A 15,884-nucleotide genomic window follows, 5' to 3' on the forward strand; every position below is an offset into this window, starting at 1 on the left:
TGGGAGTATCAATTGCATGCAGTTTGGTGTCAGACCTTTTCAATTTTATTTATACATTCAATGGAAATATGTCCCTTTGCCTTATGCCGGGGGTGCCAGTTAAGAAATCTACCATTTGGTAAAAGCACAGCATGTAAACAAGTAGCTGTACTCCATGAGTAGAGAAATGGACCAAACACAAACATGGGAGATTTTGCCTTTTTTCATTGACAAAAGGAAGGATTCACGCAGTCGACACCTTAACCCAATATTGAGGGATCGGTTGAGATTGTCCTAACATGACGGAAAGGCATTCAAGCCAGACAAAATGACACAGACAGAGACAGGGACACACTTGTAAAGCTAGCACCAGTAGACTTGTTCTGGAGTAACATGTGAAGATCAGGAAAGGTCCAAATCATCGTGGACCCTGAATGGGGAAAGTTAGGTTCCCATTTCAGGATCATGGGACCACCGCTGGAATAAAGATACCGGGTAGACCAGAAGGATGCGCGGGGAGGTAGCCACAGAAGCCACTGACGATAAAGAATGGCCATGAGGTGCCTAGAGTAAAAGCAGATATCTGGGGGCGTCAGCATTGCAGTTAGGAAATCTAATCAAGACTGAGTGGTGATTTCCTAGAGTACAGCTTCTGAAGCTTAGAAGAAGAAGTAAGAGCCCAATCTCTGCATATAAGTCTGTTTACATATAATATATATGTATATATAATAATTAATTATATTTATATTATATACTTATAATCAATTATATTAAATATAGTAATATATAATATATAATAATTATAACATATTATATATATTATGTATTATATATTATATATTATATATTATATATTATATATTATATATTATATATATATAGCAAAACCTGACTCTTAAAGACATTGAATGGGACACTTGTGAAAGTGTGTGACCCAAAATAGTACCTCAGTCTCTCATGTTACACATCTCCTTATCAAGAACCATGTCTCCTTTATGTTTAAGTCCTCACTTTCAAGAACACGTGGGCAGCACAGGGAGCAGGTGTCTCACTGAGACACAAGTGACATATTACGTTGTGTAAGTTTAAGGTATACAGACTACGATATGGTACACACAGGTATTACAAAAGGACCACCAGGGTGGGTGTTGAGTGTACATTTGTCGAAGAAACGAACGGGTGAACCCGAGAGGAATCTTGCAAGGGTTGACTTTTGCACGAGAGGGCCTTGGTTTTCCCCAGTTTGAGCGCCCTTCTCTTGACATTCCAAGAGTTTTGTTTTGTTTTCTTTCGATTCCTCAGCTGTGCACTCCGTTCACACTGTCACTTCATTAGCACCATATCTGTTTGTGAGGAAATCTGGCAAAGTCGATTCCTCTAGGCAACTGGTTTGTACTTTTTGTCCTTTGATTGCAATTAATGAGATTAATTGTTTATCTGCTTCCCCATTATGCTTTGATGAGGCCCACGTGAGTACATTTTCCAGGAATATAAGTATTTAGTGTTAGTGTGTTGTCTTATTGGGAGAGCAGCGTTATTATACGGCTTCATTAATGCCTGTACATGTGGTTCAATTAAGATTTACAAATTAGGTTTAATTAAGGTTTAGAAGTAGTGAGGTGAACTCCTGGCTGTGTTCACACTGTGGATTCCTCTCCTTATTCTGCTTGCTTTCTTTTTCTTTCTTTCTTTCTTTCTTTCTTTCTTTCTTTCTTTCTTTCTTTCTTTCTTTTCTTTACACAGTCTTCATTGTTATTAGAAAAATCAAGCGGGTACTGGAGCTGGACAATGAAGTGGACCCTGAGAAGTCTCCTCTGAGCATCTGATCGCACTTACTGTCCCGATTTCTTTCTATAAGCCAGATCCAGAAGTAGGTACCAGATAACCCATTACATCTGGATTACAACCCACTCACATTACCAAGGAAAGTGCAGGGGCAATGGAATTAGACTACTGGCACCTGCTGTGTGACTTTGGGACAGTTACTGACACACTGTGACCCTCACTCTTCTCACCTGAAAACACAGAGATAATCACACCTTCCTTGATATAAGAGACATTACATGAAATGATTTTGGTAAGGTATCCGACATGGGAGTTTAATAAATGATAGCTATTAATATTCCACTAGCAATCCTGATGTATGGGATTTTTTCCCCAAACCCCGAACAGTACTCCCAAACCAGCTAGATGTTGTGCAATTCAACTCAATCCTGATGCTATCTACCCAGAGTTGGCATAAGGGCTCACAGGTCAAGGGCTCAGTCCCTCAAGACTGTCCCCACTTCAGATGCCAATCACAAGCCCAGCTTGTCAGCTGCTATGACCAGCTGGCTCAAAGTTCAAGGTTCCTACAACCCCCTCCTAATGTTTAATTAATTTGCTACAGCGGCTCATAGAACTCCGGAACCCATTTAGTCACTAGAATACCAGTTTATCACAAGGGATGTTACAGGACAGAATCAACAGCCAGATGTAGAAGATGAAAGCTCTTTGTTAAGGGCCTGGTGGAGTTTGGTCCCAAGAACAGTGGCATGGAGAAACTTTCTGGTTCACCAACCTGGAAGATTTTCAGATCCTGTCCTTGTGGGTTTTTATGGAGGCTTCATTACCTAGGCATGATCGATGAACTGATTGGCCATTGGTGATTGAGTCAACCTCCAGCCCCTCTCCTTTCCCCAGACATCAAGGGGTAAGACTGAAAATTCCCACCTTCTAAAGACATGGTTGGTTCCCTTGACCACCAGCCCCCATCCTTAGGGGCTTTCCAAAAGCCACCTCATGAACATGACAGAAGACACCTGTCTGTTCTCATCACAGGAAATTCCAAGGGTTTTAGGAGCCTCCTTCCAGGAAAGGGGCCAAAGACCAAATACATATTTCTTATAAAACACAGTATCACAGCTATCTTAGCAAAACACATACAACTAATATATAAATACAGGAAGGCAAATGGAACCGTGGCCGACATTTACCACTCACATGATGTGATGGTACTGCTTCAGGGTGTCAGCCAAGCCTCTCCTTTTCTTAACGTATCTTTCTCTCACTTTCCCTACCATTCTGGTTCTCGGTTCTAGTCAAACCCAACAAGCACAAGTACATAACGAATAACTAAAAAGTGTCAGACACGAAGTAGAGAAGAATTCAACACAAACAAGACAAAAATCACAACTCCCCACTCAGGAGGAGGAGAAGGGCAGGTGTGGGAATGAAAGTGAGTGTGTTCCATGATGGAATTAGACACACGTTTCAGGGACACGTCCACCCCTGTGCTTCAGATCTCAATTCACTTACTGTTTCTCTTTGAATGCAAGCTCATCCCTTGCTCTTTGTTGGGAGAATTCACGCTTCATGTTTGTGAGCCCAGACTAGATGTATAAGCTTCTCCTTCTCCTTCTTCTTTTTGAACTATCAATCATGCCTGTTTCCAGAACTACACTGCCCTACCTGGTCCACGTATTAACCCGAGGAGACCTCTCTAGTGTGGGACACCTGCTCTATTCTGTCCTGAGATGTGAAAACACAGCAAAGGGACAAAGTCATGGTGAAAGCGGACCTAAGAGAAATTCAGTCAGTGCTGGCTGTCCCACTTTGGTGATGGTGCTCCCGAAGTGGCACAGCAGCTCCAAACATTTCCAAGACGATACAGATATAGGGTCAGAGGATGAGGAAAGCTATAGTGGGGAGACCGATAGCCATTTGTCTCGGCACACTTAACTACACAGTATCATTTGAGATAATTGGATTGTTCTTTGAGGAACAAAAAATAATAATAACAATAATCCTATAATAGTCATATTTAATTAAACTTTGCTCTGTGCTGAACTGACTTACTGAATGTAGCCCTTCACAACCAGATAGTAAAGTGGTTTCTTTGACTCCTTTTTTTTTTTTTATCAATACTGTCTGTTCAAGGAAATTGTATACATTCAATTTGACAAGTAAAGGCAAAAGTAGGGTCCCCAACCATGCCCATCTGATTCCTTGCTCTTCCTAATAATTTCTGCTTACAAAATAGTCTACACAATATAAGCTAGTGACTCCTAGAGACTGGAAGGGATCTCAAATCTCTAGTTATTTAAATGACACTGGGGACACCTGGGTGGCTTAGTCGGTTAAGCGTCAGACTTCAGCTCAGGTCATGAGCTCAGGGTTCATGAGTTCGAGTCCTGCATTGGGCTCTGTGCTGACAGCTCAGAGCCTGGAGCCTGCTTCAGATTCTGTGTCTCCCTCTTTCTCTGCCCCTCCCCTGCTCACACTCTGTCTTTCTCTCTCTCTCTCAAAATAAATAAACTTTAGACAATTAAAAATAAATAAATAAATGACACCAGCTATGTCTAGAGTCATTAGCTATGTCTCTAGAAAGCCTCCGTCAGTGTGCAGACAGTTTTCGTAGGAGGGAATCGCACAAAGGAATTACATACATTTTTGGTTTAAGTAACGTGGCTGATGTTGGGCTGTCTTTCAAGTTATACCATTGTCTTATCTCTTCATGAAATAGTAGGAAAGGAAAGCAGTGAAGTTGCTTTATGTGTAGTTGCATTAAACAACACATAGAACAGCATTGAGAATGAGATGTTTTTGAGGGAAATGACCTTCACATGGCTTTGTCTAACTCAAAAGTTAGGAGACTAGGAGACTAGGGACCTAACCCAAGACCCAATTGGGTCCCTCTCTGAACCTTTGTTTCCCTCTCTTAAAAAAAAATGTGGAGGCATCCCTGTCTGTCCTGCCTTCCCCTAGGAACCATTAACAAAATCCAGAGAGATGGTGGCTATAACATTATAAAGGATGGGGAAATGTTTGGTAAATTGTATATGGCTATATAAACATAAGGGGTTATTATGATGTTGATTATCATTGATGACAGCACCAACAAATGTGCTAATTATACTCATAAAACGAAGATGCAAATGCTTTACTCTGGACTTTCAAGAGAGGCTTATTCTTCTCCTCGAAAGAGAGATTATAAGCACAAAATATTCCTTTTTATTAGTACTGCAATAACTGTTCCATGTAATATTAATAACAATAATAAAATGTAAGCCACTTCTACAGTATTTTCAGGGAGAAAAGAACACAAGAGCTAAAAAGTGGAGTGCGCGGGAATGCGTCCCTTTTAATGGTATCTGTAAAAAAGCAATGGACGCTTCCACAAATCTATGTCTCGCTCCGACACCCTCTATTTTGCATTTACCCCGATTCATATTTGCACCCCTTTCTTGTTTGGCATCATTTGTGACCTCAGCTAATGTATTAATAAAAATGACCATGATGAGCCCTATAGCTGATTTCCTCTCTTCTCAATAGACACTTCTTTCCTAAATTGTCCCAGACCTGCCCACGGGTATTTATCAATACCTTTGGCCAGAATCCTTGGATAAATGTTGATTGCATATGACAAGGTTCACTTCAGGGGCTCCTCTTTAATTTGGGTTGCACACGCATGCTACCCAGAGAAGCTATGACAAGTCAGTTTTTCTACATCATTTGGCACAAGCTGTGCTTTTGTAGCTGGTTAAAGTTTGCCTAAGAAAACAGATCTGCCTTGGTTTCCTAGGACAACTTCTGAGGACCAGGCTGCACATTATACCTTTTGGTCGCCTTTGGAATGAGGGTCAAGTTCGGGCCATGTAATATTCTAGGTGCCATGAAAGATAGGGATAAATATCTTGGATGTTGACCAGATAACTTCTACTTTAGCTGAGTGAGTGTATGGTCCCTTATTGTTGTAACAAATTCCTACAAAGAGGGCTTTAAACAACACAAACTTATCTTCCACTTCTGGTGAGCAGAACCTGAAAAAGGTGTCCCTGGGCTAACCTCAAGATGTCCCCAGGGTTATGTTCCTTCTGCAGCCCATAGGAAAGAATATTTTCTCTGTATCTTTTTCCATTTCTGGAAGCTTCCTGTATTCCCTGGCATGTGGCCCCTCTCTCCATCTTCAAAGCAGGAAGTGTAGCTACTTCAAGAATCTCTGTGACCCTGACTCTGGCTTTCCTGCCTTCTCTCTTTAGGACCCTTCATAAGAACCCTTGGGGTTACATTGGGTCCACACAGTAACCCAGGATAATCCCCCCATCCCAAGGTCAGGTGATGAGCAATTAACTGCATCTCACTGTAATTTCCCCTTCTCATGTAACATGACATATTCATAAAACACTGAAATTCGGATGTGGATATGTTTGGGGCCGAGCATTTCGCCAACAGTGATATCACTTAAATTATAGAGCTAGTGTATATCACTTGAAATTATAGAATGCTATTCAATATTATGTGATTCATACCATTTACATCAATGGAAAATCATGGACAAAGCACAACCCAGAAAGGAATAAGAAGGGTTACCATGATCACAAAAGGATCAGAGCACAGAAGATGAAAAAAGAAGAAAAGACACACCGATTAACTTTTCCCTCTGTCATTTAGCCTAGACCTGGCACTCACATTAGCAAGAGCCCTTCAGGAATTTAATTTGTTTCCATTGTGTATTGCTAATAACCTCCTCTCCAACCTTGCTCACTGTGTCCAGCCAGTGGAGGGTGGAAAGAGACTTTGGAGGATGCACCCTCACGTTAAAAGCCTTAGTCCCAAACCAACACATATAATCTCTGCTCATATTCTGCTGAACAGATATTAGGAACCTATAGCTACACAAAACTGCAAGGAAGGATATGGAACAAAGTTCGCCAGGACTTGCCATGGTGTTATATGATGAAGAAAGACAGGATGGATTTTAGTAGAGGGCTCACAGTCTCCACCACAGATTAGAGAACTCGAACCCTATGGTTCCATTTCGTTAGCATTCTGACCCTCTTTCTGACTTCTGAGCTGATTTCCCCTATTACTTATGTGTTATTATGTGAACAGCATAACAAAAGTTTGTTATTTCTATTTTTACTTGTATAAATAAAGCCCATTGACATCGCATGGGGTCACACCTTGGCACACACACCAATCTTGTCACAACAGACACTTGTAGGAGAGAGTGAGGGGAACACAAAGAGAATAATATATGGAAAGGATCATGACATAAACCACAAGTAACAATGGAAAGAGAAAATGCACTGGGGTCTGACCAACCTCCACTTTGTCACTTTTTCAAAAAAAAAAGATAGAAAATTTTCTGTCATTCTCTGTCATTTTCCACCTGTAAAGTAGGCATAATCCAGCCAGCCTGGAGGAATACATTGGATGGATTGTGATAGGATGTCTAAAAATGTCTGGTCTACACTTAACACATAGTAAGTCCTAAATAAAGCATGCCTTAATACCATCAATATTTCTACTGTTTTGCTAAAATGGCACTCCATTCCTTATAACTGCCATTTGAAAGGAATTTGGAGATTAAATTTGAGAGATTAGCCAGATCTAGCTAAATATGGTTTTTTTCCCTCGAATTAAACCATAAATTTTATCTGTGACTTTATTGCTTATATTTCTGGATGGATTTCGTTGTTGTTGTTGCTTGGGCTATGAGAAAACAAATCAACACAGCATCAATAATTAAGCAGACAATATTCATTCTGCAACCATCTTCTTGGCAAAGTGAGAGATTGAGATAGCTCCTAACCCAATTCTTTAAACAGTGGACATGAACACATAAATTTCTACATGTATATACCATAGTGTATAAATAAACTTCTTGCTAATTTGATCTCCAATTCATAGACATATAGAATCACATCTTTGAAAGAATCTTAGATGATACTGAATTTAATTTGCAGCTCATAGACTCCCAGACATGAAGGTCTGGGCAGGATTGAATCTATATTTTCACAGGCTGTTATCTTATAACACACCTGTCCTGTGTGCTTCTAATGTGTTCCTCATGAATGAAAAGAAGTCTACTATTTCATGGGAAGTGGTTTTATTTATGGACAACTCTGGACTCATCAACCTAGTATCAATTGATCAATTAATTTAAAATTAATAGTTTTGTGTTCCAGGCTAGCTGTCGGTTGGTGTTCTACAGATATACAGACAGTAATAGTCTCCATATTTTGGGTTCCTTCTGTAAGCCATGTACCATATGCCATCTCATTTAACCATCCCAAGAAACCTATAATTTTACTTTATTATTAGCCCCATCTTACTGTGATAAAAGCGATGTTTTAAAAGGTAAAGTAATTTACCTCTAGCCACACCACTACCTTTTTTGAGGGTGGGGACAGACTCTTAATCCCCATGGTATGCTAACCCCTAAAATGAGTGGTGCTCACAGTTCCTGAGAACTGTAGAGTCAAGAGTAAAACATAAAAAAAAAATGAATTGACATGTAAATTAGGAATGGTCATAAACGGTGTATGGACACAGTATTACAGGAGCACAGGAGCACACGCTATCTTTATGTTTATTTGTTTTTCAAACTCAGTTTCTTTAAAAAAATAAGGATCAAATGTATTATTTAGGACCAGATAAAATGCCATACATTTCTTGAAAACAAACCTACATCTCCCTGAATTTTGGATTTTCGGGTGAGCATAGCGATGATAGCCAAATGGGCATTCACTCAGTTGGAGACCATACGAATGTAATCTTTTCACCAATTCCTTGTTACACGGTGTCAGGTCAGCTCAAGTACCTCCCCTTAGGATTCTTTCTCCGATCGCAATTTCTTCACAGATTCCTCTCTCACATGCTGACCTAAATAAAATAATTACAGAAGGCCAACTGGTCAACCAGAGGCATGGCAATGCACACTGATCAAGGGAAGTTGCCTAAATAGTCTCTGAGACAGAAAAGCCTGTGTTTAAGGAAATGGGCTCTACAGTGAACAAGATCTGGTGTCATCACTCATGACCTTTATGACCTTGAGCAAGGAACTTAGCCTCCTCGATCTTCATATTCTCTTTGGTGAAGTGAGCATTAACATAGCTTCCTCAAAAATGTGTATTATAAGGATTACATAAAATAATCTATCTAAAGTGTTTAACAAAGTGCCCAGAACACAGGATTATTTAATAAGAGTTGACTATTTGTGATTTGTAATTTATTTTATTTTTTTGAGAGAGCAAGAGAGACAGAGGTGAGCAGAGAGAGAGGGAGACACAGAATCGGAAGCAGGCTCCAGGCTCCAAGCTGTCAGTGCAGAGCCCCATGCGGGGTTCAAATTCACAAACCATGAGTTCACGACCTGAGCCAAAGTCAGCACTTAACCGACTGAGCCACCCAGGGGCTCCGTGACTATTTGTGATCTTTGCTGTAACTATGATTACTGTTTTGGAAATGCAAAGTGAGGGGTGTACCCCCTTCCAGCCAAGCCCATCTTGCCTATAGGACTAATAAGTGATGCTTCACAGGTGTAAGGTATTTATTTATAAATGTTTTCCCATTAATGATCTCATGTAATCCAGACACTAACATAGGAGGTAGGCCATATCATTCTCGGTTTGATGATGGAAACTGAGATTGAGGAAAACTAAAAGACATTCCTGGAATTCTCTAGTGATTTTCCACGGCATAATGTGATGTAAAATAGAAGCACTAAATTATATTAATGGTGTCTTCTTAAACTACAAAACTTTCTTTACTTTGTATGCTTAAACGTTTTTAAACAATAAATTTTGCTATCACCAATTTTATTGAGATTGATTTTACTAATTAATATTTCAAAGCCTTTGCTTCATTTAATAAGACAAAGTCAGCCCTGCTGCATTTCAATGTTAGCTATAATTAATGATGATGATATGAAAATTAATGCTTTTCCATTATCCATTATGACATCATCAGTGCTAATGATCTGTTTATTGCTTCTCTGCTGACGGCGGTTAAAAGAAGCCACATTTTAAAGAGGAGGGAAAAGGCTAAATCATGTTAAAAGCAGTACAATCCTTTACATTTAGAGAATATTTTATTCTGAAGCCACCCAGCATGGTATAAGAAACAACCAGGATCCCAAAAACACAAGGCATATTCAGGCAACTGACATGAAATAATTGATTGATACAAACAATACCGGTTAAGTCCCCAAACCGTTCTTCCAGTGGGATATCATTTCTGACATCTAAAAGACTGTTTTGTGGAATTTGAAGAGGGAAAATGGGAAAGATAAAAGTTACTAGATGGGGTGCCTGGGTGGCTCAGTCAGCTGAGCATCTGACTTTGGCTCAGGTCATGATCTCGCGGTCCATGAGTTTGAGCCCCGCATCGGGCTCTGTGCTGATGGCTCAGAGCCTGGAGCCTGCTTTGGATTCTGTGTCTCCCTCTCTCTCTGCCCCTCCCCTACTCATGCCACATCTTTGTCTCTCAAAAATAAATAAACATTAAAAACCTTTAAAAAAAAGTTACTAGAGATGATTGGTTTTGCATATATTCACTATTTAATACCCATTAAACCCACAACAAATAAAATGCAACACCCTCACTGAAAATCCTTGAAACCAGAACTCCAGGCCTCAGTTATGTAGCTAACAAAAGGTGGAATCTGAACTCTTAAATGTAAACATTGCTGGGATATTAATAATTCATGCCTTGCCAGAAACAACTAAATAGGAAACTTTCCTGAGGGGGTGGTTAGAAATATCACTCAATTTCACCTGTGGCGTAGAGAAGAGAATTGAAAGATTTTTATTTATAGTAGTATTGATTCAAAATATTTTTTTTAATTTTTTAACTTTTTTTTAAATTTATTTTTGAGACAGAGACAGAGACAGAGCATGAACGGGGGAGGGGCAGAGAGAGAGGGAGACACAGAATCGGAAGCAGGCTCCAGGCTCTGAGCCATCAGCCCAGAGCCCGACGGGGGGCTCGAACTCACGGACCGCGAGATCGTGACCTGAGCTGAAGTCGGACGCTTAACCGACTGAGCCACCCAGGCGCCCCCAAAATATTTTATATTAATAATTGATGGATAAGACAATGATGAGTTCGCAAACAAAGCAGATGGAATCAGGTTAGAACTGGAGAGTGTCTCATAAACCCTCTTTCTCTACATGGAGAGAAACTGGAAACATGAATATTTCAGGGACACGGTGAGTAAGTTGTGAGTCAGGACTAACACTTGGATGTCCTGACTCCTCAGATCAGCCCCCATCATCCCACGACCTCTCATGGGCACAAAGGTGAGTGTTCAATGGGAGGTCGATAAAACAAAAAGAGTGGCGAAGCCAAGGGCTTTAACTTGTTTGCAAAAATAAATGAGAATGGTATTATTTTTTTTTCTACAGGAAGATTATGGCCTTTGTAGCTTCCACTTTGTGGGTTCTAGGGTTGATTTGTCTCATCTGGTTGACCTGTTGTGTGTCCCCTCCCAATTCACTGCTTTTAGTGAGTCACCCTCAAAGGTGAAATGCCAACCCAACATGGCCTGTCAGAGAAAAGATATCTGCTCTTTCATCACAGATATTGATTTGCTGGTCTCTCATGTTATAGCATGCAGACAGAGTCTCTTTGTTGGAAAGTATAAACTATTAAAACACCCAAGCTTCCAGTCTTACTGTAAATAATGCCCACAGAGGGCTAAAGCCTTTTGTTTAACTTGGGGGTATATTTTGCTGACCATTAGTACAATAATCTAAAATGTCTATTATCTCAAATTCTTAATGACAGAATTTTCAGTTTCCTAAAAGATCTCATGCATAACAAATATAATAGGACTAAATAAAGACATCTAGCTAAGAAATTCAGCTAGCTAAGCTGAATATAACCCAGGGGTCTGAGCCATGGATTGGATTTAAAGTGACACAGTTCCAATTAAGCAGTGAATCATGGAGAAGAATTTGCCAATGGAAATGTTTAGAATAGTTCTCTGCTCTACCCAGACACCCAGGGTGTCCTGTGCTCCGTAGGGGCAGAACTTTGTCTTACTCATCATTACAGCATCAGACATGTAGTAAAATACTCATAAATACTTGCTAAATAAACCAGAAACTTCTATAGAGAGTAAAAATAAAGATGTGGGCCACTCACCCAAGACCAACTCAAAGAGAATATCATTAGGAATGCATTTATTTTAATTAGTTCCATAGATAACATGACATTCAAGTATCTCAGAGCTAAGAGCCACGATTTTAGGGATATGCCATCTTGAACAGACCAACTTATTTTCCTTATTTCAGAAACCAGATGGCATACAATTTGGTTCATGAGCATCAGGATTCTAGGGGAAAGGACAAAGAAGATGACTGGTCAGCCTTCCTCCCTTTCCACAGTCCTTTTATTTGGTAAATAATACAGGAAAAGTTTAACCAGATGCCTTATTTTTTTTAAACCAACATGGAATCTACACATCTAATAAGTCAGTCTGCCCCAAGCCCTAATTAACAAAAATGACAATTCCATGTAACAGATATCTAGGATTTTATATTTCACCAACATTTTCATGAGATTGTTTTAAATTTTCAGCCTAACAATAATCCTTGAGGTAGGTATTGTTATTATCCTAAACTGTGAGGAAAAATAATCTCACGTTACTGCATCATTCAGTACTATTTAGTAACAAGTGACATAATGCCAACTACATCTCATGAAAGAAAAGAGAGCAATTCATTGGCCTCAAGACTCCATACTTTGGATAGACAGGGGCAGAGTAATAATGTGTCTCCTGGTTCCAGAACTGAAGGGCATTTTCTAATCTTCCTCCTCTTCCACCTCCTCCTGTCTTCCTCTGCCTATCCTGGGTCAATGAACAGGGGTGAGATGGGGTTTTCTCAATGACAGACTCTCCAGAATCCAATGAAATGAGAGTATAATATAGCAGCTCTCCAGTGGACAGAGGCAAAATACATACAGATCACTGCAGAGACAAATATAGGAAATATTCATTAAGTTAAAAAGCTTATGTACTGGGGTGCCTGGGTGGCTCAGTCGGTTGGGCATCCGACTTCAACTCAGGTCATAACCTCACTGTTCCTGAGTTTGAGCCCCACGTCGGGCTCTGTGCTGACAGCTCAGAGCCTGGAGCCTGCTTTGGATTCTGTGTTTCCCTCTCTCGGTGCCCCTCCCCTGGTCTCTCTCTTTCTCTCTCTCTCAAAAATAAAAGATTTAAAAAAATTTAAAAAAAAGCTTATGTACTTAGGGTCTTCTGGGTTCTTTGGGGCCAGAAGAATCTTGAAATTGTAGAGCACCCACACAGGCTTTGATACATGCTTTAGACATTTTTGTTTTGTTTGTTTTCTGGAAGCCTCACAACTATCCTCAAATTTGAAAGTATTGTTAGAACAGATCTATGGTCAATGATGACAGTATCTACACGGAACTTTGCTTCATGGTGTACTGGGGGGGGAAGAAACTCTGCCAATGTGGCCATACTATTTGACATGGCTGTACAGATCATTATGCCTCCGAATACACTGGTGGTACTGTTATGTACTGGACCATCAATGGAGCCTTCCATACAAAGTTAAGATATTGTCTTTGCAGAAAATCTTAATCAACATTTTCCTGGTGTCCAAAGAGGTGACACTGTGATTGCAAAAGGCTCTAGTGTTATTTGTAAGACTATTTGGTTTGGAAGGAAACAAAATCCTCACCAACAGTCCATCAGATTTATTTAAAAGCCATGATGACAGGCCAACAAGTCATGTTTGGTTAGAAGGTTACGATCTACAAGGTTCTACAGATTCCAGGAATTATGGAACTACTCCATATGGATTACTAGGAGGATCTGTCTTCTTAAGATTTGGCTTCTGAGCAACTTTGGATTTCCATGTGATGGCCCTAATGGCCACAGATTTTGGGATGATTAAAAAAAGCGTCTATTTGTCTGATCTGATACTGTCTCCCCTTCATGTGATTTTATTGTTGCCACTGAAACCATGTACTTATGTACTTACCAATAAATGATTCACTCTACAAAGACAAAAAAAAAAAAAAAAGCTTATATCCATCTGATTACCAAACACTGCCATATTGCCTTACTGAACACTTAACTACTCTACAGATGTCAACCATACTAACCAAATAACTTTAACACAGAAAATAAGACCCCAGACAAAGCTTACTAGACCCAGAATGGAAGTTTCTGCTTGAATGGTTCAGGGATACAAGTGTGATAGGTCACTGTGATTCAGGTTGGTGAGTGAGAGCCTGGGCTAATTGGGGATGGAATCAGAAGGGGACAAGATTAAGCCAGGAGTAAACTAAGGACAGTAGGAGGAACTTGAATTCACCTGGGGCTTGTAGTGCCAGAAAGTAGAGACAACTGCAGGGCAGTGTTTTAGTGTCCTGGGAAGGTCTGGAAAAGACCCACAGAGCAGGTGCCTCCTGAGCTCAGAACTGATGGAGAGGAGGAAGTGGGCATTGCATATATCTAGAAGAGGAGGGTGTCAGGCAGAGGGAACAGAATGTGGAAACCCTACACTAAAAGCATGCCTGGAAGCTTCCAGGAAACGTAAAATGAAGCCAGTGTGACTGGGGCAACGTGAGATGAAGAGGCATTTAGAACGTGAGACAAGAGGCATCATGGGAGGTTGCAAAGGTCATATAGGGCATGGCGACAATGTACTGGATGGGAAACTTGTGCAGGGCTCCAACGGTGGAGTTATCTGATCGGACCTGCACTTCATAATTTTTCTAATTTTTTTAAAAATCCAAATTAGTTAACATATAGTTGGTAATGATTTCAGGAGAATTTAGTGATTCATAACTTACATATGATACCCAGTGCTTATCCCAACAAGTGCTCTCCTTAATGCCCATCACCCATTTAGCCCATCCCCCCACCCACCTCCCCTCCAGCAACCCTCAGTTTGTTCTCTGTATTTAAGTCTCTTATGGTTTGCCTCTCTCTCTGTTTTTATCTTATTTTTCCTTCCCTTCCCCTATGTTCATCATTCATTCAGAGAAAGATAAATATCATGATTGCACTCATATGTGGAATTTAAGAAACATGCCCTACACTTTTAAATAATCCTTCTGGGGGCCCCTGGGTGGCTCAGTGGGTTGAACACCCAACTCTTGATTTCAGTTCAGGTCATGGTTCCAGGGTCATGGGACTGAGCCCTACATCAGGTATGCTAAGTATGGAGCCTGCTTAAGATTCTCTCTCTCTCTCTCTCTCTCTCTCTCTCTCTCTCTCTCTGCCCCTCTTCCCTGCTCACACACTCTCTCTTTCAATAAATAAATAAGAATAAATAGATAGATAGATGGATAGATCCTTCTGGTTGTGCTTTAATTTCGTCCTAGATCCACTAAAAAGGTGGCAATGATTTTTTTTTTTAAATCTCGGACACTTCCCATTTCCTAAACGGCTATGTCTGAGTTTTCAATGAAGCCTCATCCATCTCTAATTTTGTTACATGGCGATTACATGGGCTGTGTGAAGAAAATGAAGCAGAGAATTCCTGTCATGTAATTATATTTTAAAAGCCGAGTAATAGCAGCTCCTTTTATTAGCATTAACAATTAGCAGACCTCTTTTGCTCTGGCTGTGATAAAGAAATCCCTTGTAAGGATTCTGTAGAGCCACTTTTCCATGTCACACTCACATGAATAATGGAGCTAATGTCACGGGGAGCTGATGCAGGCATCCTTCATTAAAAAATACACAGGAGAGGAAAAAAAAATAATTTGGCAGATAATCATGAAAACACCACCCGTGTTAGGTGCTTCGTGTTCCCAATCATTTTCTCGATTGACTGAGAATTCATTCTTGAGAGTAGAGGTCATGTCTCATGCCTAGAATCATACAATGTTAAAGTTGAAAGGATCCTAGAAATGATCTCAGCATCCGGAAATTCAGAAGCTTCAGGGGCTAGGTAGATGATATAAAGTGAGGGATAATGCCACACGGGGGACATGTGAGCCAGGAAAACACAAACCAGGTCAAAAGCAAACAGGTAAGATGCTCCAGGAAGGAAGGCAGGCCCGCTATTGCCAGGGGCTCTGACTGGTCAGGATGCTGCCTCTTAAAAATAACTTCTATAAATATTTATAAATAGTTTACTTTAACAATATTTGGT

The 15,884-nt window shown here is 40.2% G+C and overlaps 1 pseudogene; it reads left to right on the plus strand.

Annotated features, from left to right (window-relative positions):
* Positions 1-13,150: 13,150 nt before the first annotated feature.
* Positions 13,151-13,670, plus strand: LOC109273036 (mitochondrial inner membrane protease subunit 1-like; annotated as a pseudogene).
* The last annotated feature ends 2,214 nt before the right edge of the window (positions 13,671-15,884 follow it).

Source organism: Panthera pardus, unplaced genomic scaffold, assembly GCF_024362965.1.
Source record: "Panthera pardus isolate Hobbes unplaced genomic scaffold, ASM2436296v1 HiC_scaffold_7, whole genome shotgun sequence".
In the NCBI taxonomy this organism is placed as follows: Eukaryota; Metazoa; Chordata; class Mammalia; order Carnivora; family Felidae; genus Panthera; species Panthera pardus.